Here is a 23,392-nt window from a genome sequence, read left to right as displayed (position 1 = left end):
ACTTACTTCTTGACCTATATATAATTGTTCACTAAAATGCAATTAATCACTATTTAATGACATATTTAATTTATCTATAAAAAGCATAACTAGAAAAAACTATAAAAATTATTTTAAAAAGGCTTATAAGCTTTGAAAAATTAATATTTATTTAATACGGAATAAAAAAAATTAGTTAAAATTTTCGATCAAAATATTTATTATTAATAGCAACCAACATGATTCCACACAAATTACATTATAAAAAAAAATTGTGTAAAAATAAAGAAAATTTAATGTGCGATTCTGAAGACACATAGCACATAGGCCCCGGCGAGATTCGAACTCACGATCTCCTGTTTACTAGACAGGCGCTTTAACCAACTAAGCCACGGCGCCATTTAAACTCTCACACGCCAAATAGTCAAATTGAATAACAATGAGGAGAAGCTGTCACCCGAAATATGCCGACAACATTTTTATGTTCTACCGATGCCCCATACACATACGAACGACAGCGCTACGAACGATTCTAAGCAGGTGTGTTGGGGTTGGCGAGAAAGCAGTTCACTAGCCCTACAAACGCACTCTGTTTCACATAAGCGTCGTACTGTTTGTTGTTGTTGATTTTTTTTTTCTTTTAATTTCTAACAATTCTTCGCAGTTGAATTCGTCTAAGAGTATGCCGGTTGTCTATAAATAGAGTGGCGGTGGCAAATTAAAAGATATTTTGCGTTTGCTTGTTTATATTGGGTTTGGAAATGATTTTATGAGCAAACGTCTAGCATATTATGGTGTGCGGTGAGCGGAATGCTGGTGCATACCTTTATATTATAGTAAGCGATAAAATAAGAATTTAATCGATGGGGGCTTAAAAGTGAAATTATCTGAATATTGATTATTTCTATACATTTTACGTATGCTTATATGTATGTTTATAAGAATTATAGAATTTAAGCAAAAAGTTAACTCAATTTTGACTTGGAACTTACTTTTTAAACTAAAAAAGTCATTAATAATTTCAATAATTTTAATAAATCGAAATTTCTACAACATAGCAAAGAATATATGTATGTAACATTTTAATAACCCTAATAAAATAATCTGATAATAAAATGAAAAATCTTTCGAAGTTCAAGTTCTCCACTCAAAAATTAAAATGAGTAGGTACTTTTTGCATTGACGCTGATATACAAACATACATACATTGAAGTTTCGAGCCGAAGTTTGGCAACAATAATAATAAAGTAAAACCTATATTTTTGAATATAGACGGGAAATGTCGAATAATAACACATAAGTACATATATACATACATATATCATTTTACAGCTTTCTTAGTTAGACAGTATAGCAGAATGTAGCTCTACGTTGCCTATATTATGGCGCAGTGGGCAAAGTTTATTTTATGGCTTACGTAATTTGACTGGATCATACCGCATACCGTTAGCATATTAAGTTTATTTTGAAGATTCGCATCTATTCTCATACAAATAAAGTCAATAAAACATTTTTTGCGTAAAGTTTTCTGTATTTATATATGTTTTTTGTATTTGTAAGTACGTGCGCTTGACTCCTTGTTGATTTGTGTGCAGCGAAGTCAATGAACTTTTCATGATTTATGGAGAAAAACCAAAGTTTTTCGTTATTTAAATACTGTGCACAAGCATACATACTAATATGCGAATGTATTGTTTATTTATATCATATAAAAGTACACACATACATATATATTTACATATAGACGACGTCTGATCTGAGCATGATAAATTATTTTTATTATTCCGTTTTCTGATATTTGTTTGCAAAAGTTTGAAATGTGCGCTAATTTTTGTCGTATTTCGCCGATTTTTAATATGAGTGTTTATAATATGAAAAATTAAATTCAACACAAGGGTTGTGCATTATTTAAATAAGTATTTGCTGTTGTTTTCTACATAATACAAATATTATTTAATAAACAGTAAAATTGAGATATACAAAATTTCAGTTGGATATTTAAGTTGCAGCTATCTAAAATATAGTGATTTATCATAATTCGGTAACAGTTTTGACAAGTTGTCACTTTCTATGTATGCTTATATCTATATATTCATGACAACTCAATTTACATAATACAATAGAATACTCGTACAGTATTAGTTGTGAATTCTGAAAAGAAAGTGAAGTTAATCAAAAAGTTTTTTGATCTGCATTCATTTAATGAACTTTGTCATAGCGATATTTGAAGTAATTTTGAGTTGTCATGTACTAAAGGCGCGTTTTTGTACCAGTAAACGTACGATTACACAAAATATCAAAGTCAACTCATCTTCCTCCATACCATGCTCAATGATTTATTTTTATGTATCTACTCATTATATGGTATAAATTTATTAAGGTGGTTCATATATTAATTGAATTATACTTATACAAATACTAATAATAAAAACTTCAAATGAAAACATATCGCAGCATATTCAAAAAGCAAACAAAAACAAAAAAAGGTTAACTTTGTTTGGAACGCAGCTATAATACAATTTACAATTAAAAAAATTTTCATACAAGAACTAATCCAATCCAAGAACTAATAAGTCCAATCTGAATATATCTCAACTATACAAGAACTTGATTTTAAACCGTCGGTTTGTATAGCAGCTATATGCTTTAGTGGTCCTATTTCGGCGTTTCCGACAAATCAGCAGCTCCTTAGGGAGTTAAGGAAGGAGATGCAAATTTTCGGATCGATATGTTGAAAACTTAGGGACTAGTTTGCATATACACAAACGGACAGACGGACGGGCATAGCTAAATTCACTCGGCTCGTTACACTGATCAATTTTATGTATGCATACTAGGGTCTTCCAACGTTTCGTTACAAACATCGTGGCAAACTTTAAAACCCTGTTCAAGGTATAAAAAAATAAATGTTATATTAAAAATTTGAGCTGAAAATTTTGCTTACGTATTAATATTCATAATTTTTGTTTAGAAAAATTGAAAAATTTCTCAATATCTAATTTAAAATAATTTCTATATTATATAGAAATTTATTTAACTTATAATAATTTCAATAATATTTTCTAATTACAACATATTTTAGAATTTTTTTTTTTTTTAAATTTAAAAATGATTTATTTTTTAAATTTGTAATTTTACAACACTCTTAAATAAATATTCATGCACTTCAATATCTTGTATTACTGCTAAGATTTTAAATATTTGTTGAGCAAATTTTAATTGCATTAAAGTCTACAAATAATCGTGCCACCCTAGTATTAATATGCCATACTGCATATGAATTTTGTTTTTGCTTATACGCCGTTGTAATTGCAATTAATTTTGTCATGGAATGCTGGTGGTCCCGGCACTTATCACTGCTGTAAGCTACTAAGCTACATAACTGCACATCTGTAGGCATGTACGAGTATGTGCATGTGTATGCGTGCGCCTTGTGACACCCACATATGACTAAAATAAAATAAATTGTTTTTTAACTTGTCGGAATTAGGTGGTGAAAGTTTTAACAGCATTTATAACAATTGTCTATATGTCACGCTTGCCAAGACCGAATGGCAGAAAGTAGTGCCTTGATTTCCGCGTTCCAGCTATGGCCCACAACAACAACCAGCACTACATAAAAGGCATAAAATTAAAAATAACACAGAATTCCCGCTAAGGTGAAGTGTATTATTTGGATGATATAGCAAACTTTAAGTTATTCATTTGGGGTTTGTGGAAATGCACTCGTAAATACATATGCAAATGTGTGTGTGTGAGTGTATGAGTGATAGGTGTGGAGTGCTGTCACCCACACTGATTGGAAGCAACTTTCGAGGCATAAAATATAGGATATAATTAGAAGAAAAGCTGCGATAATATTTTAACCACAAGTTCGAGTTGCTTTCATACGCAGAAATACATGCGTTCCATGGTTATTTGGTTTTGCGATACCCAGTAGGAAAAAATATTGCTGCAAGGTTATTAATCAACGGAATTGTTGGCGTTTCAGGCTTTGGCAACATTTTTGCAAGTGTTTTGTGAATTAATAGTAAGTGTAACGTTATCAATTTTTCACCTGAGCATCTCCTTGTTTTGTGCTTGAGCCGTTTTAGTAAAGTTTCTTGCAACTTTTTTCAGCTATTAAATAAATTTGAGCAATTAATTACTCAGTACGCACTCTGTCAACAAGTTAAGCACTTTAAAGAAGTATGTGAACTGTATTCTTTTCGTAGGTGTTAGATTCAACATCCATACTCGGCACCAATATCATTATTTTTATTCACAAAATACATTTTCACGAAATTACAACTTTTTTCAAACAAAAATTAGTACACGATTTTCTTATTCTCGCAGCAGAGTTTTTCCAGCAGGGTATGAACTGCAGACATATTATTATACCCTGAACAGGGTATATTAAGTGTGCCACAAAGTTTGTAACACCTAGGAGGTAACTTCGGTGACCCTATAAAATATATACATAAATGATCAGCATGATGAGCTGAGTTGACTTAGTCATGTCCGTCTGTCTGTATATATGCAAACTAGTCCCTCAGCTTTTAAGCTATCAATCTAAAATTCTACACCTGTCCTTTTCTCACTAAGAAGCTACTCATTTGTCGGAATGGCAGATATGGGACCACTATAACATATAGCTGTCATACACACTGAACAATCGGAATCAAGTGCTTGTATGGGAAACTCTTTCATTTGACGAGGTATCTTCACCAAATTTGGCATGAGTTATTTCCTAACGCAACAATGTAATCTCCGAAGAAATTGTTTAGATCGGATCACTATAGCATATAGCTGCCATCCGAATTGAACAATCGGCAGCAAGTGCTTGTATGTAAACTTTGTGGTTGTGAAGGGTGTTATAGCTTCAGTGCAACCGAAGTTAACGATTTTTCTTGTTTATATTTAAGACTGCATGTAGGTGCACGAACACACAAAAATGTTAATGTAATTACTAATACCAAATATATGCACACAAGACAGCAGAGCGGCATATAACAATCGCATTTTGTGTGTTTTACAAGTTGTACAGTTATTTTTGAATTGCTTGTTATTGTTGTTTGTATAAAATATATATATCTACATACATAAGTATACGAATAAAGATGTGTATGTTACAGGCATAAATTCCAGGCGGCAACATAAAACTGCTGACAAGCGACTTGCAACGCCGGCCACATGCACGATTTCAACGCATTTGATTATTTGAACGCAGACCAAATTTCATAAAGTCATTCAATCTGGTGTCGACGAAACTAGCGGCAGTGGCATATGCGAGAAGAAGATAGATGTGCAGTGAAGAATAAGAGCAGACTACCATAATCTAATAATAAGCTAACGCATTAAATTATTCATGTCGCGTTGAAAGTGCTGACACAGAAAGAAAAATAACAAAAAAAAAAATTAAAGTCAATAAATAAGGAATAAAAAACAACATGTTCCCGCTTTAACAACATTAATCATGCAACAAACTTTGGAATTAAGAGCGAATAACAAAAAGCTTTCCACCAAAAGAAACTTTTAACACCTTCACTGATATCGCAAAGCGGCTGCGCTTCGAATTTGCAGAAGGCAACAGCGCACGGGCTGTGCCCCACAAAGCCAACGAACGCAATGCGGAGATTTATGAGATTGTTGAGTGAATGCCGAATGACACAAGCACACAAACAGCAAGCTGTTGATTGACTGACTGACAGCGAGCTACAATAAATGAATGGATGCGGGCAGTTGGCGGAGGCAGCAGATGCAGCAATGAACTTGTGCATGCGGTAGAGCGCAGCGCTGGCGAAAGGGCACAGCGCAAAAGAAAAAAAAATACACAACCACAATCGAGTGCATGACAATAAAGGAGATTTGCCTAATTCACACCTGCGCGCAATCGGCTCAATTGTCCGTGATTCCACCAGAGTCAACGCCATGAAAATAAAAAAAAAATGTGAGACAATAAAAAGAGCAAAAAGGCAACAAACAAAAAAAATAATAACAAACACAACAAGCTGCACAAGCGGCCAAAAAACCAAGCAAAGCACGCTGCGCATGTCCACACACATACACACATACTTGCACACTTCATTAATGAAAACATCTTCAACTTAATTTATTCTAATTCTTAAAAATCTATTGCAACGCCAAACATTTCAACACTCGAACTTCATTTGCAACACAACTGCGGTGGGCAGGGAGTTGCGTGAAGGGTCAGCATCTACAAGTGAAAGAACTGCAGTGTCAGCGGCCACAGTCTCAACGTTCTGGCCGCGCGTCTACAGCTCCACAGCTTCTAGCTCTTCTTCTTAACGCTAAAATATACCTGCTTTTGCTTTTGTTGTTGTTTCTGCGCACTTGTTTGCTTAAGCAATACAACAATTTCCATGTACGCATAATTTCCCTGTAAACAAACTGTAATTTTTCACTGGTACGCCGTGGCGATAAGACGCTAGTTTTGCCAGCCCACAATAAATTCAAACAAGAAACAACAACAAAGCATAATAATTATAAGTTAGGCGCAGAGTTGCCACAAGTCGAGCAGGTGAAAGTGTGAATCCGGAAACGTATATGCAGCCGCATGGAATTGTTGCGCTTAAACCAAGAATTTTGCAGGAAATGAAAATGAGGTGTGCACAAAAATGGAGAAAAGTAAGATTTTATGAAATTTCGTGCGAGTAATTTATGTTGGAAAAGTGTATATTTTTGCCAGATAAGCAATATTAAATTATGTTTGGAGCGGTATTACATACAGGTTGGTTGAAAAGTTTCTGCGCTCGAAACGAAAAAATACTGTTTTTTTATTCAAAATAATCTCCCTTAACTTCAGTACACTTATTCCAATGATCCTTTAATAATTTTATGCCATCTCTATGATGTCTTTCCGGAAGTTTTGTGAAATACCCTTCTACGGCTGTAATAGCTTCTTCATTCGACGAAAAACACTTTCCACGAAGGTATTATTTCAGGTATCTGAAGAGGTAGTATTCGCTGGGAGCCAAATCTGGTGAATATGGTGGACACTCAATCAATTCCTACTTTAATTCGTTGAATTTTGTCATTATTAAAACACCTTTGTGAGAAACTGTTGCCATAACCTTCTGTGCTGATCGTTGGGACTTTACCTGCTTTGGAGCTGAACAATCAGCTTCATTCCACTGTAAACGTTCCTGTTTCAATTTATTCGATCCAGTTTTTGTTGAATTGTTAACGTGTGTGGCACTGACGTTCCAAACAGCTTTTTCATATGTAATTCTTCATGTAAAATATGAAGTACTCGTTTGTCTGAGATGCCTATAGCATTCGCAATTTTACGCTTAGTCAAACTGGGATCTTCACTAACAGTTTTATGAGCTTGCTCGATTTTTCGGTGTGGTTGTGGTTTTTGGTTGTCCTTTGAGTGGATCGTCTTCAAACCTAGTACGACTACATTTAAATTCACCAGCCCAAAATTCAACAGTGCGCTTTCAAGATGAGGACTGCTTATACATAAATATCCTTCTTTTAAACCTTTTAAAATAAAGAATTTAATCACTGCGCGATATTTAATTTTTCCCATATTAAAAAAATACTCTGACACGTCAACTTCAAATGGCTTGTAAAGAAATAATTAATTGACAAAATGATTTGTAACTTTGTATGTGCTCTCACGACAGATGTAAGAACTGGAGAAAAAAAATTTTGAGCTATTAGTGCTATTTCTTGGTGAGACCAACCAACCTGTACTTCAAATAAAAATAATTAAAGAAAATAAATTTTGAAATAAAAATAATAATTAGAAGAAAGATTTCTTTTGTGGTCGATAATAACGCTAGTGTACGCGTATCTCGCATATTTTCTGCTATGCAAACTGAGCTAAAACCGTATATTATCTGTCGCGCTAGAGCCGCACCTACCTCTATCACCTATGCCACTTAACAAATACGCCTCCTTCAAAGTGTTTCAAATTTGTAATTAAAACAACAATAAGCAGCGATTAAAAAAACTCATACTTACTAATATATTAAGAACTTCTTTTGCGTGCTTCCACGTGGCATGCCCCGCAAATGCATATGGCGAGCAGTTGTCTGCCACATTTAGACTCTAAAAATATGAGTAGCTTTTAACACTTTTGGGAAACCATTTAAGCGTCTTGCTGTTGTTGGCTATGCGCTAATTACAGGAATGACTTTTAATGACCCCGTGTGGCAAGTGAGCTGGTGCACAAGAAGTCATTGTGTCAACGTGCAACACATGCCACACACATAAAAGCAGTGCACGCATGCGCGCCTAGAAACAAATATGCTTGCCACATAGGGCAACAAAGTCGCTGTGTCTAATAAGTAGCAATTAAAACTAATACACGGTCACACGCAGCCAAACGCTTGTGCAGCGCGTGGAAAGAGTGCTAGTAAGCAAATGCGTGTGTTGTCAGCAAATTATTCCACTAGTTTCGCAGAAATTGGTTTTTTAAACAACATGTTGCACGCAACATTGTTGACGATGCTACATTTTTATGACTTTGCGCGTGGCGAGGCAACATACACACCAGCGTATGCGATTAGACATGACTATCAATTAACCGTTGACTGCGCAAATTTTTTGAAAACAAAGCAGGAGGTAGCGGCAGTAGCCGCAACTTCACGCAATTGAGGACAATTATGCAGACAAAGGCAGTTGAAGTGTCAAAAACGGCGAAATATTTGTGACAAGCGCATGTTATATATAAATTGCTCATAAAATACTCACGCAACTGACATTTTGATAGCTGTAAAAAAAGAAGAAGTGGTAAGTGCGCATATATTGTAGAATGCCGTGTGCAGCTTTTGGTCTGCGTGGGTGCGTTTGTGACTACCAATTCATAACGCTATGTACAATGTGGAATTATTCAATAAATTAGCACACAATTATAAATATAAATTCTGTATTATTCGATGCAAGCAGTTGGTTTCATCGAAAAACGATTGTAATTCTTGCATGCCACATACAAATATTTTCGCGTTTTATTTCACGCTGTTGTTGTTTTAATGCGCGTTTATTCATATAGCGTTTTTCAATAATTTTCTGACTCTGATCAACAAAATTAATATGTTTATTGCTCACAATTATTAGTCGGTGTACGTTTTCAAGGTGTCGTCGGACAGTTTCAAGTGTTAAATTGACTAATGAGACATGGGCCGCTGTACGTGCGTTGCATGTGTTAGCGGCAGACATCACTTGGATGGTAACGAAAATGAGGAAATCATAGATTGTTTGACATATTGCTGATAAAAGTTATATGTAATTTATAAAATAAAAATATTTTTTAAATTTTACTTTAAAAATCAGCATATAACGCACATGTAATTTTTTTCGACTTTACTAAGTGCAAGGGGGTGTTGTGGTAAAAAATTAAAAAACAAATCAATTTTTTTTTAAATTATCAAAGTTTAACTATTTAAGAACATGCTTATGAGAGGATTTTTGCAAATTGAAATTATTTTCGCAGTTATAGACATTTTACTGACCCGACCTCCAAACTGGTTCAACTGGGTCAAATCGAACAAAAGACTTTAAGCGAAACTTTAAATGTGTTTTTCTCAGACCAGACTTTTTCACTACGATACCCATGATTTTTCGAGTTCTACTGAACCGATTTGCTTGAAATTTTCCGTGCATCTCCTTTATAGACCTCTCCTAAAACTTTTACTATTTTTAAAAAATACGAAAAACTAAAAAAATGGTAAAAAATCGTTTTTTTTTTAAACAGTCGCCAATTAGTCAATTTTTTTTTTACTTATCCTTACTTCATATAGTTGCGACATTATCTTTTTTTTCATTTGAGATGACTAGGAGGGTTGATATGATGGTTATGCTCATTTGCTAATGTTTAAATTAAATTACGCACATTTTTGTATTCCTCTTTCCACGACAAAAGTTGAACGCTTTGAAAAAATCGAAAAACCGTTGTAATTGCTGCCTATTACAAACTTTATGCCGCCGTTAATGCACTAACAAATATATGAAACGTGAAACACGTGCCTCAACTAACAAGCATTCAATTATACACATATATTAATGTAAACACGGCAACACTGTTTGCCTTGCCTACACCAACATAATCATTTAAGAACATGCAACGGCAAACTGAAGGCGTCTCCAATGCGCCGCATGAATATTGAATTCATTAAATAAATAATTGAAAAAATAATAATAAATAAGTAAACAAGCATTAAATGCATGTTGGAAAAAATTTCAAAGTCAAAAAGTGTTTAAATTAATAATTTACACACTTGTGCTTGAGTAATGCATAGCAAAAAGGTTGCAAGTGCAGCAAGAAGAAGAAGAAGCAGCGACGCAGTTAGCTGCAAACGTCAGGCATAAACAACACCTTCATGACATATTAATTGTGACATGACTGCTTGACAGGCACGCTACACGCGCGATGGAGGACGGGCTGGGCTGTAGGCTGTAGAAGCAGAAGACAAAGTGGCACAGCAGCGCGCCGCCACGCATGCCACATAGATTGCAATTGTCATAATTAAAATGACATCAAAGCTAGCGGCAAACAACAACAACATACATATGTATATGCATAGCACTTTTTTAAAACAACAACAAAAGCTACGATGCTCTGTTGCTTGAATACCAAACAATTTTGCGGTGCAACAGCATTATTGACAATTGCAATCGTCATTCATATACTCTTACAATCGCACATACACACATACAACATATATAGAAACTTGTACTGCTTGTCTGCCACTTGACAATTGTTTGGCGTATGTAGCGTATGTGCCACAAGCAAGCAACATTGGCTATAATTTGGTTTTCAAACTATTTGCTTAACTGTATGCACTTGTGTGTATGTGTGCTTGTGCGTGCGCACTTTGACAAATGATTGATTGAGTTGAGGTTGCCCCTGCATCCTCTTCTGGTCCATCATGCAAATAAATGCAATCAAACAAGTGTTTACTTATCTATTTAGTATCATTGATGTCTGTTTGTCAATTGAATTTTCTGGCGCTTCTCTGTTTACTGCGGCACTTCCTGCATTTGCCAATGAATCGAAATCGAATTCGAATGAAATCAATTTATTTTCGATTGTATAGGTGTGCATGTCTCGGTGGGTGGCAAAGATTTTCTAGTCTGCTTTAAGAAATGTTCATAAATGTTTTAGAACGAATTTTTATTAGAAAATAGTTTTTCTTCACTGTATGCTTTATACTCGTACTCTGGTCCGATTCATAAAGTTAAGTCACATCAAATGCTAATTTAATTTTTGATATCATTTCCACGTTCTTCGAAGATTATAGTATTAGAGAAAAATTGATTCGGTGTCTGGTAGAATTAAAGTTAAAAAATATTCTGTTGAGCCATCGAGCCTACTTTTATACACTAAAGAACTGTTAGTAATATAAATAATGTAATCTTACATATTCTAAACTAACATAACATCACCTGCTACCTTATATATGTACGTATATGTATATTATGGAAGGCTTTGGCATCACCCGAATAGACGCAAAGATTGGACATTGCGCCCATTGCACAATCAGCAAAAAATTTGTTCTACTAATTTAAACGTCATAATGCGTAAACCCAAAACCATTCACAAACTTACTAAAATAGATTTTCAGACTTCAACTTCAATAAAAAGGAATTGATTTCATCAAATTCCTTGTAACCAAAACTATTTTGAAAACTTCAAAGCAATTAGCTAACAAATAGTTATTCATATTTAAAAGCACTAAAACCACAATTCTCCCAAAAATTCACCCCAAATACAAATTACGACATTCAGCTACTCAAAAATTGTATCGAAAAAAGTTATTACAATCGAAATGGTAATTAAGTTGAAGTCAAAATAAAATTCCAGTGCCAGTTGCCGCCACAACACCAACAGCATTGTCGGCAACGAGGTGCAAATTAAGTCGCCACGCCGCCAATATGACAGACAATAAAAAATAATGGCATGAAGATAAGCTAAACCGAATAAGAAAATACTGCGCCGCATACTCACACATACACAGGCATACACACATATATACTTGCGTGAAAATCTTGCAAGAGCGGCATGCCGCGGCAGTCGAAGAGGGGCGACCGTATAGCGTCATACTCCTAGTCGTTGGGCAAATGGGGGAAAACTATTTTTATATGACGCCATAAATCAATTGCCACGCCGCGAATGTGGCAACGGGCGGTCCGGGTAATTAATTCTAAATTGAAATATTTCGACTCTAAAAGGCTTAAGCGCACAATAACCAGGCTAAAGAGCCTAACAACAGAGCCAAACAAGAACATCGACAGCAACATCAACAGTGGTATTAGCAACTCCCTGAGTAATGTATGAGTAAAATTTAGAAGAAAAAAATAAAAAAATAGCAGAAAATCTTGCGAGAATTATAAGGTGCCACAGAGTTATGAGCCAAAGTTGCAAGATATGCCAGGCAAGCGAGTAAATGGCAGGAGAATGGTGCGCATAAATTGTTTTGCATAGGTGTAGGTGAGAGAGGCGAAAGTCCTGCAGTGCACCGATTGTTGTGCCAAGTGTCATTGGTTGTTGGCGCTGTTCAAGCACTGAGTGGCTGTGGGTGTTGGTGTAGTGTATGTATTGCTCGCAGCAATCACGCCTGCTTGGTGTGTCCGTACATCTGTCGGTCTGTCCCATTGCGATTTATTGCTACACACTCGCTAACTAATAAGCGCACAATTTATAAGATGAAGTGCTGTTTTATTGGGTTGAGTGCATGCGAAAATTGCGTGATTTATTTTTAGCACCGCAAATTAAAAATGAAATGTTTAAATCTGTAGAAAAATAATAACTTTTTTATAATCTTTTTAAATTTTTTTTTTTGTGGGTTATGCTTTTTTATGCATTTCAAGTGTAATATACCTAAGTTTATCACTGCCAAAAAGATGGCAATGACGATCTCAGAAGCAACTTGAAAACCATTGAACGAGTTATGATTATTCAAGGGGTATTACTATTTAAATGCTTCAATAATGCGTGAAAGCTTAAGCTCGTTGTTAATTATGCCTCAAACAGTCACCGACGCAAAACCGTATACCGAATCAGTTGATACGACCTATCTTATGAGAGCGCAATGTAAATGAATACTCACCACCGCTTCTACAGACAGTACGGTAGGACATCCGCGAAAATTGGATTTCCCCGTAGCAACGAGTAAGCTGAGAGTGAGAGAGCAATCTCTTGCAACCCAGGGCTACCAATCTCGATATATTGTAGTAATTAAAAAATAAACTTGAATATATTTAAAATATTCTTAAAATAACTCAAAAAGACAGTCGAATGCATTTATTTTTAATATTGTAGTTGGATTTTAGTTTTGAGCTTTTACATTATGAAAAATTATAACTACAAAACTAAATGTGTGACAAATCGTGTATACAAATTGAATAATGGCAACATTGGTCAAATGAAAACAAAAGAGAACAACTGATTTCTGCGTTGCAATTACAGGCATAACTTTTGAAAAATTTTGTTTGATACGGGCAGTAAGTACGGAAGGGAGGAATGTCGGTGACTGTTTGAAGCATTAGACATAAAATATAACTCTAAGTAGGGTTAACAGTTCCAAATAGGTATAATACAAATTAGTTTTACTGAATCGGCACTCTGAGAAATTTGTGTTATTTACTCAGTTGTCTCGCATTTAACGTAACAAACCCAAGAGCATGGGCCTACATAGTTTACAGATGGCCAGTTTTCCGCCACCTCCATTCAAATATTTTATTATAGATTTATTGTTCTCTGTCACTCTATAACGCACAAAACCTCACTTTTATTGCGTGATTTAAATAAAATGAAATATCGCCATTTAAGAATATTGACAGTTCTGAAGTTGACAGTTCTGCGATTTCAGTAGTAACTCGCTGTGTCTCTAAATACGATTTGACAATTACAAAAGCAATAAATTAAATTTTGCCAGGTTGGTAAATTGTAAACGAGTGGAATATTTTTTTTTACGCAAATTTGAATTGTCAAATCAAGCGATAAGCCAATCAAGTAAGTCACAACGTTGGCGTTTCAAGCACAATTTTGTTGCATGAACAGGTATTTAACCAGCGAAACAGCGGTTAGTCCAAACTTCGGCTTTTAATGCATAAATACATAAATATTGAACGGTAAATTTGAGCATTAACAACTGTACCTATTATGTATGTATGTATTAATTTGTTTTTATGTATGTGTGTGGCTTATGGCTTAAATCACTTGTTGTTGGTACTGTAATAAGCTTTTTAAGATCAGGCTCGAACACAAGACTCAAACATTTATACAAAAAATCAATTGTAAATAAAACTGCTCAGATATAAAATGCAACTCTAAGAATTTTTTATATGTTTTTTGTCGATTTTTCTATGCAACATATACACACGCACACACATGAGAGCAATTATTGCTATTTTTTTGTGGCTTTTCCTACATTATTTATTTGTCACTGAGTTGATTTTCGTGTACATGGCAACAATGGCACTTCAGCGCACATGTACACACACACATATATGTATATTCAATTATGAATGCGGCATTTGGTGCAGACGGGCTAATTGATTGTTTACTTGGCTGTGATAAATGATGATCTTGTTGCCACTTCATTTATTTATAATTTATTTGATAAGTTTGAGTGTGAGCGTGTAAACACATATATTTGGTTCGGTCACGCTAATGTTTCTGAGCGTGAGTAAGTGTGAGTGTGTGTATGCTTACGACTAGATAAATATTTATCTTACGCGTACTATATATTCAGCAAAGCCAAACGAAAACTCCATTGTAATAACCTCATTTCAATAGGCCGCTATAAATCGTGCGAATGTCAGTTGAAGGTGAAAAAAGTGGTTGGCAACACAAAGATTCAATAGATTGTGTGTGCATTGCTATATTCATTCTATTATATACAATTGAATTATATGTAAAAAATGTTTGTGCAATATATACAGAAGAAAAAAATTTATTAAAAAAAAGTAATTGAAATCTCTTTAATGAAATATTAAGAAAAAAGTGCCACAAAAACATTGTCGAAAAGAGCGCACTTCAATTTCCAAAATATTATATTTTATTGCATACAATTTGCCTTTTTTTGTTCGTATAACGCAAATAACTTCTAAATCAAATCAGTTTTCATGCATCACTGCGTGCAACAGTTGGACAGACAATGAATTTGTGGTTGCTTGACTGCGATAAAATAGAGATTTCAGTCATATCCTCACCCCTGTGGCCACGCGTGCCACAGTAAGTCACACTTCCCGTCTTTAATTCCATTTTCCCGCTTAGACATATCAATTTCAATTTGCCAACAACACAGGCAAGTTGAAATGTGCAAATCATGCACAAAACATGTCAACCCTCAAAATAGACTGAATTCGCACCCTTGTAGACAACCCCTCAGCGAAGTGCCACTTATGATTTCAACGACAAGGTTTCGTTCTTTAATTTATTACAAAGTAGCACTTTTCGCTAACCGCATTTTGTTGCCCTTAAATGTTCAAATTTTGATTTTTTGTGCGCTGTTTATGAGATCAACATATTTTTATGACTGCAATATGACAATATTGCTATGATTTTATGGCACCCATAATTTCGTCTTCCTTTTTTGCGGCTTTCTTATTTGTTATTTATTGTTGGTTTTGTTATAGTGCAAACATTCGTTGGTAGACTTCGCTGGGAAAATCGATTTCGTGTTGCACTTTGCGTAGCCAAATCTAGCAGAAAACGAGAGTTGGTGTGTTATACCGGATCTTGTTTCAGATCTTTTACTTATTAAATGATTACAGATCTTATTTTTTGCTAAAAGCTTTTTAAACCTTTTCTATGGCGCAATACCGTTTTTTAAAGCTTTCATGAGTTTTCATGGGCTTTCATGAGCTTTCATGAGCTTTTAGCAACTAAAGCTTCAAAATTACAAATAATAGGAATAATAGGAATAGTTAATTATTCAGAATGTATTATTTATCTAAATTTTATGTTATAGATTTTTGTTCTAAGCGGTCTAACAGCTCAAGCGAAACCTATTTTAATAGAAAATAAATATTTTACATATGAATTTACTATAAAATGGAAATGGTACTAAGTTTGGCACACAGCACTCTCATTTCATTAAAATAGCTTACAAAGCTCAGAGACGCAAACACACAAATGCTTTGTGAGCTTTTCATTAACTCTTTACTTTGACGCTATCACTTACTTCTTAGTTTTCTAAAGTGATTTTTTCTACAAAACAATCAATAATACATACATACATACATACTCTACTAATTAAAATAGCTGCACTTAATTTCGATTAAGTGTTTATGAAGCTTTGTCACTTACCTGGAAAGAAAACAATTAAAATTAATTCATTAGTATAAAAAGAAAAGACAAAAAATAAAATTAAATAATTTCTTAAAAGTTATTGATGAACCTATAAAGTATAATTAAGTAAATTGGGTGAATTTACAGCAGCTTTTACCATTATAATGATGGGTCCTCCCTGAAATATCACCTAAACAAGTGAACGAAATGTTGCCAGCAAAATATATTTGTTATACGGCAATATTTGAGAAATAAAAAGAAATGTCAGGCTATGCTTGCAGTAAACTTAAATGACAGCTTAGTGAAAGTAAACCACGCCGTCAATAAATTAATGACATAATTAATGTAAATCAGTGTTAACAAGCACATGTTCTCTACAAATTAATATGTACAATTTATTTAAATTAAAAGCGAAGATATATATACAAAGTTAGGACAAAAGGCTGGCTGAACTGAATTGAATTATTTTAAGCCAAATCTTGTTGATATTTTTTTTAAATCGACCGCTAAATGAGATTCTAAAGAAAGGTAATAAATTTTTGTAACGAAAAATTATAATCTACAAAGAAAACAAACAATTGGCCGATTCGCCATAACACAACTTAATCAAGCGCGCTGCTGCTGTGCGCTGCAAACGGGTTAAGAAATACCTATATATGTTAATTCGACAAAGTTTCGAAAGCTCACAGGTTAATGAGCGGCTTAAGCGCCTCCACATTACACGCTAGCGAGAAAAGCAATATTGTGTGCTACGCTCTACCAGTGCGATTGTCGTTAGCGCATTGCGAGTTCAAAGTTGAGGCGCGTAAACTTAGACTAAGCTCCGAGCGCTGCACTAACGGTGCAAACGGCGGAAACTGGTTACACACAGCTTGCTTTTGTGGCACTTGTCAACAGCACTTGCCACATGTAGCTGCTTAGTGCCGGCGCACTGGCCGACGCCACCAACTCAGCATGTCGCTGCGCGCCAAAGTGGACCAAATTAAATAAACATATGTACATAAAAAGCCATAAAAATTCGTTTCGAAACCGAACCGTATTAAAAAGCTTGTTTTACATAATGCAACAACAGAAGCGCAGAAAGCAAGATACAATACAACAACAAAAACGGGTCGCGCTTTTCCTGCACACAAAATAAATATGCAAATGTGGCACGGTGGCTGCGCTGAGTTTGCTCAATTGTTTGCGCTGATGCTGCCGTTGATAGCGGTGGGCGGGTGATAAATTTACCACTGCCGCTGCGGGCGCTGTTGCTCTTGCTGTTGCTGTTAATGCGCTGCAGCATTTGCGCCGCCGTTTCTGCGTTTTGATTAATTTGAGCCTTTTCTAATAGAGTTAGAGTTGTTTTGAATATTGCTAGCTTTGTCGGTAGCGTAGATTAAATGTGGCAGCGATTATAATGAAGACAAATAAAATGCGAATGGTGCTGGTATTTATATTAATACTCGAGTGTGTGCAACGACATGTTGCATGAAAGTGTTGGGTGATTAATAAATACTAGGCGGCGAGGTTGCGTCGTGATGGACGGTGGTGTGCGAGAATATTAAATGTGCATAATATATCGTTTGCTAATAGAAAGACCAGCATAAGTTCAGAATTGTAAATTTTGAGTTACTTATGCAGGGTTGATCATTAACTAGAAATTTATATTGTTTAATAGTTTTATGTTTCTGTTTCGCATCATTTTTGAGTGAGAAATATGTATGTTATGCCGTTATCATGCCGTAGAGAGTTAGCGAAACTTGCAAACTTTAAAAGCGTTTTTCTCGAAACGGCAAATTTTGAGAGATGACAGTCTTGCAGTCTTTAAGGGTGTATTCTAGTCTAGAAATTTCAAAAAGTCGATTTTTTTTTGATATTTTCAAAGTTTAACTGTTCAAGAATATGTGTACAAAAGGACTTTTCAAAATTTAAATTATTTTCGGAGATATAGCTGCTTTGTTGACCCGGCGTCCGAACTGGTTGAACTGTGAAAAACGTTACGCGAAACTTTAAACGCGTTTTGCTCGAAACTGTATTTTCGAGCCCATACCCACGATTTCTCAGCTTCTACGGGACCAATTTACTTGAAATTTTGACAGAATCTTCTTCATAGACTTCTCTTTTGTATGAACTAAGCTCATCCCCAAATTCCGATTTTGACTATTTTTAAGAAATTCGAGAATATAAAGAAAACGGTAAAAAATTAATTCATTCATACAATTTTCAAATAGTCGCCATTTTGTGGAAAAAAAGTCGCCATTTTTTGCATACTTATTCACTTTGTCGGACCACTCTATCTTATAGGGCACAATAGACTCTAGGTCGCGGTGCAAACCTCATACAAATTCTTCTATAGCATATAGCTGCCATACAAATTGAACGATCAACATTACTTTTTAGGTAATGTATTATAGCTTCGTGGGAACGGAAGTTAGCGATTTTTCTTGTTTTTATTAATATTACCAATTCCTGCTGAAAATAATAACGATTTAATATAAAATATATATTACGTACAAACATTCGCCATAAATGACACACTGTGCATTGGCGCGCCGATCAACAACATTTGCATTGCCGGTGGGCTCAACGGCGAAATGTTGCCTTTAACAATTTGGTGAAATTCGTGTATTCGTGGATATAAGCTTAAATTATGCTGATGTAAAGGCGGATTAAATGTGTATCCGTTGGATGCTGCCGCAGATAACAGCGCTATAATAAAGCGGATGTCACCTAAATTGAACTACAACGCATGCTCTAAATGAGGCGATCTATCAGCTAAAAAAGCAAAGCTCTACGAATAAGAAGTATGTATGAGTACGCGTTTTTACGTGAGTGTGCGTACGGTGCAAGTTTCTGGCACATTAACATACACATAAGTCACTTAAGCTATTAAAGCGTGCGCGCATGCGTTAAAGCAGCCAATAAATCAGCTGTGCACAACAAGACTGTGCATAAATAAGTGTTAAGCGAAAACATATTCGGAAAATATGTTGTGTCAAATGAAGGCTTCAGGGAAAAGCTGCGAAAATTGTGTCACAAAATGTGTGAACCAGACTTTGGTTGGCTGCAACAGGTGCCGCAAAGCGTAGACAAAGCGTCTAAACAACTGTCGCCGCTCCACTTTAAGTCAGTTGTCATTAATCAAATGCGAGAATTTAACACAAATATGAGGCGCGATTGAAAAAAAAATTTAAAAATATAATAACAACAACAAAAGCGTACGAAGAAATGCTGTATATGATCTTCACACTTGTTTGGAAAAGTTTTCGCCACATGTTGCATGCAACAATCAATTTTTCGCATATTTGCTGCTGACAGCACTTTTCGTTTATATGCGCACGAGCGCCTAGCGGCATGCACGCAAGTTGCTAGCTTGTAACACGCACCAGCTGCCGCGCTACATTTACACGAAACCGCAAATGTGTGTGCGCGTGCGTGTGTGACACTTTTGACAGTTGCATGATGCATAACTGTTCAGTCGCAACGCTTCAAAGAGGTTGGCACGCAAGCTGAACCGCTTAAGAGCCGGGCGTGTTTTGCATATTGGCCATCAGCTGCTGTGCAATCCAGGTGCGCGCTCATATGGCAACACGGCAGCACTAATGCCCGACAAGTGTTAGCTGTTGAATTCAATTAAAGCCAGTAGACGCAGTAGTTCTGCTGCAAAACTCAAATTTGTCAGCAGCAAATTGGCACGCTGCTAAGAAAACTGGTAATAATAACAAGAAGGTTTTTTTGTTTTTGTAATTAAAAAAGCTTTTGGCATTGAAGACTAGGCGCGGCGCAAGGAAAGTCTGGCTGACAAATACATTAAAGTCAAAGGAAAGTCAAGTTTGTGCGCTCATAAATCAAAAGTGGGTTGGTGCCGCCACTTTTCACTACTTTTCTTACATATTGTTATTAAATATGTTGCGTGTATTTATATGTATGTGTGTGTGTGTGCGTGCGCTTTTTAATTGAAAAATGAAAAATTGCAATTTGCAGCTGTTGACATTTACATGCTGTGATACTAATGAGAACACAGCATCGTTGATTGAACGCGCTAAGCAGCGTCTAACAAAAGTGGCAACAAATACAAATACACACATACATACATACATACATCCCCCGATAAGAATTTGATTATGAATGGTATCACAAAGTACTTGTATGTGTATGAAATACTGATAACTGCGCTAACAGCAAAATCAACAGCAGTTACAGTTGAGTGGCAACGCTTGTTGCCGGTGATAAATGGTGTTGATTGTGACTGGAATCCAGATGCTCTAAGTTATTTATAATGTACTTGAATTATACGATTTTCGATAGCGTGCATTTCTAGCACTTTGACTGTGATTATTTTGGTTCTTTTTGCATTCTTGTGTTCTACCGTGGGCGCAGATAACGGTTTTTTAATGCAAGTTGCATGATTCGAATTGGCCCATCTTAGTTATCGAGTTGAATTGATGCAAGAGAGTATGCGGATTCCTCGTTACAGTGGTATAACCGTTATCTTCACTGCTACGAACTCACTTTTACTATTGTGAATGGTTCAAATGCCAAATCAAAATACAAGTTTTTTTTTCTTATATTTTTAAGACATAAGACTTAAAATCAGTTACAGTAATAGAAAACCAAGATAAAGGGCTATAGCAGCGTTTTTTAACGGAAAAATAACCTTCTCCACTAAAAGAGAATCATAACACTATTGCGCAAGCGTCGGAAGACATGTTAGCAAGTGCTGCCCGTTTGTTTGAGCATCTGGTATAGTTTATTCAGTTCACTGGACAGTAACGATTGGCGAATCGAAGACAGCTAATATACAACTACAAATTACAGCTTAATTTATGAAATATTTTTTAAATTATTAACCATAAAACTAATTCAAAATTTCATCAATCGTAAGTCTATCGTTTGTTATAAAAGAAGCTAGTTTTCTCTTATAAATCTGTTGATAAGTATAGACGTCTAAACGAAACGCTTCTATGTAAACTCCAAAACTGCTCGGCCGATTGCTTTATCTTTTAGTGAAAAATGATAATGTATATGTTTCTGTTACAATCTATATTGGTTTCAGAGTTATATGTACATAAAACTAAATAAGGATTCTGAAGAACTACAATCACATTTTTCGGCTAAGGCAAATAAATAAATAAATCAATGTGGGTATTAATCTGAAGACATTCAAAAATATTTATATAAATAATTTTTAAGATAAGAGTTGCCAGCTTACAAAAATTACAAAAATGCCACAATGTTATGAAATGCATGAATTATATATATTTCAATATATATATATATATATTAAAAGTTTTAAATAAGTTCTAAATTTAGACATGAGAAGAAAATATAAAAAAATCGCTAACGAAACTTAATTCGTTCAATTAAAAATTGTTTATGAGAATTCGAGAACGGCTGGGTTTTATATTTAATATATTTGAATTGAGGTCAATGTGAGGAGCAGAATAACAATCTATGTTATACCAGGTATCAACTAGCCTCTCCATTCTTGTATATATCATGTGCATACATATCTATGTATAAGCTCGAATGTTCACACACTTAAGTCGTATACAATCCTTCACTGTCCGCTAACAAAGGAAATGCATTCAATTTCCTCCAGCTTCTAAGTCAAACAACGAAGAACTTGAGTACACATACCATACATACAAGCATGTTGACATATACATATATATTGCTGTAAATGGGCTACAAATGCGTTGGTTATGCATAAGTGGCGAAGTGCGAAATGCGAAATCGATACGCTTCGTTTGTTTGGAACAAATTATAATAATCAGCAATAAAGAATTTGTCGTCTCATTGTGAACAGTGCTGCAATGCAAAAGTCAGCCAAAGCGTGCCGCAGCATCGCTTTTCTCTTTGTTTTGTTTTAAAACGATGAAGAAACAGCAACAACAACTTTGGTATGGAGCGCACTTCGCAGAAGCAGCAAACAAATCATGGCGTGGCGATTGCAATAAATTATTGGGGATCTGCTATAAGGCGATAGCGGCAGTGTTGCCATAGATTAATTGAACTTTTTTGAACTCCTATTGGCGCTTCGTCTGCGAATGACGCTGTGGAAAGTGAGTAGCGCGGGTCTACAAAGACGCTTATCGCGCACATCGTTAGTCGCCTAGTCGACTATACGTGCGAGTACATGCAACACTGCACTTGTGATGGAGCATATGATTTTATTTTGCTTACAGTTTGCTGCATTCACCACATGCCATGCCGCGCCACACGCCCATTACATTGCACACACATTGTAATTTAATTACAGATTTAATAGTGTCAACCATTATAGGCATTTATTGTTTTTGCTGCCGCTGTGGCTGTGGCTTCACTGTGTGTGTTCGCTGCAGTGCAATTATTTGTTTGCGGTTTAACTGGGTCGCGCATGGACCATGGAGTGTTGTGGAGGGGAGCGCCATAAAAACTGCAATGTCTGTTTGAGCAGCAAACAGGAGCTGTGCTACCGCACTGCAGATGACATTTGGTAAGTAACTGTACACACAACTACACAAAGTACATATTTATTTGGTAGCGAAAGCATTTTCCAGTCACTGTGACAGTTGTCATTACAGCTGTCAGCTGTCAGCTGTCAACGCTAAACACGAAACAAATAATCGAACAAAATCTCGCTGCACATTGAACAACTGCACTCAAGGTGCCGCTGGAAATTTATGAGTCTCATTCAAGAAGGTTAAATGTTAAGCTGCCAAAGAAAATATTATACTTTGTTATCATTCTAGCGGCAGCAGAAGCAAATAGGCGCGAATCTAGAGTTAACACCTTGAAGCACATTGTGGCTGTTTTAAAAGCGGTTGGGCAGGAAGTGCCATAAAAGCAGCATTAAATGAAAATTAAGTGCGACTGTGTTGCATTTCTGGTCTATTAAAAGTCATTCACACTACGGCGCAATTTGTTGCAGTAATTGCCAGTTTGAATATGCTGATGACTTCCTTTTTCGTGGCATATGGTATTAAGGTTACGGTTTTCTTTAATTTCGATTGACATTCCCACGCAGACACTTGTCATATGAAATATACGGTTTTTCGAAAATTTTACTTTGAGATTTTCTTTAAGTATATAAAACAATATATATTAAACTTCATACTTTAGAACGATTTTCTTTAAGCATTTAAATAAGAAAATTCTAATAAAAAATTTTAAATATAAAAATGAAAATAAAAAAGTTCTAAA

General features: G+C 35.3%; 1 protein-coding gene and 1 non-coding gene across 6 annotated transcripts in view; both read right to left on the bottom strand.

Annotated features, from left to right (window-relative positions):
* The window catches only part of bnl (fibroblast growth factor branchless), a 162,320-nt gene that overhangs the window by 27,627 nt on the left and 111,301 nt on the right, over nt 1-23,392 (bottom strand). The window lies entirely within an intron of this gene.
* On the bottom strand, nt 305-378 carry TRNAT-AGU (transfer RNA threonine (anticodon AGU)). Its single transcript has one exon. It is a non-coding gene; the product is annotated as a tRNA-Thr (tRNA).

Source organism: Bactrocera oleae, chromosome 2 (genome assembly GCF_042242935.1).
Source record: "Bactrocera oleae isolate idBacOlea1 chromosome 2, idBacOlea1, whole genome shotgun sequence".
Taxonomy (NCBI): Eukaryota; Metazoa; Arthropoda; class Insecta; order Diptera; family Tephritidae; genus Bactrocera; species Bactrocera oleae.
Note: the sequence above shows the minus strand (reverse complement) of the source record. Positions and strands in the feature narration are given on the sequence as shown.